This window comes from Charadrius vociferus, unplaced genomic scaffold, assembly GCF_000708025.1.
Source record: "Charadrius vociferus isolate BGI_N301 unplaced genomic scaffold, ASM70802v2 scaffold794, whole genome shotgun sequence".
NCBI classification, from domain to species: Eukaryota; Metazoa; Chordata; class Aves; order Charadriiformes; family Charadriidae; genus Charadrius; species Charadrius vociferus.
Window position 1 is genome coordinate 35,714 of NW_009647837.1, and position 368 is coordinate 36,081.

Consider the following 368-nt stretch of genomic DNA (forward strand, 5'->3'; position numbering starts at 1 on the left):
GGTTTGTTGTTGTGAGACCCGAGTTATCGGAGCCCTCGTGCTTCCCCGCGCCGGCCGTGCCTTCCTTCCGAGCCGATTGTTGATCGCAAAGTCTTGTCTGCCCTCGAAAAGGAGATTTCCTGCAATTGTTTTCGCAGGACTTGCAGCTCCATGCAAAATTTTCTGCCTGTCAGCCCCCTCCCCAGGGCCGGGGCACAGCTCGAGCCCCCCCTCCCTTCCCCTGCACACCCTGCCAGGCAATCACGGCGCGGTGGTTAATTGCTGTCCGGCCAGAGGTGTCCCCGCCGCCATCTGCCACCAACTCCTGCGACAGCGCGGGGCGACGGGCGGCGCTGACCCGGCCGAGGGGTTCAGTTTTTGGCACCTTC